Here is a 326-nt window from a genome sequence, read left to right as displayed (position 1 = left end):
CCTTATTGAACATTTTAATAAAGATAAATTTTTTAAAATTTTTCATAATTAATTTCCAAGACTTTCTTGACAACTAAAACTGAAATTCATGTCATAACAGAATTAATCAAGAACATTTCATGATTTTGCTGTCCATATATCCAACAATAAATGTGTAACAATTAAATATTTTATTTATGGGAAATTAAGCACAAATAGAAGCAAAATTCTTCACCCAAAACCATGTGTGCGCTACCTTACTCTAAAACCATTCCTTATGGTGTCCTTTTTTTGTGCTTTCTTTGCACAATTCCTTATGTTATTTAAGTCTATATATGATTTAAATA

Source organism: Theobroma umbraticum, unplaced genomic scaffold, assembly GCF_002168275.2.
Source record: "Theobroma umbraticum cultivar Fairchild unplaced genomic scaffold, ASM216827v3 scaffold_50.0, whole genome shotgun sequence".
NCBI lineage: Eukaryota > Viridiplantae > Streptophyta > Magnoliopsida > Malvales > Malvaceae > Theobroma > Theobroma umbraticum.
The sequence above is the reverse complement of the archived record's forward strand: the minus strand, read 5'-3'. Positions refer to the sequence as shown.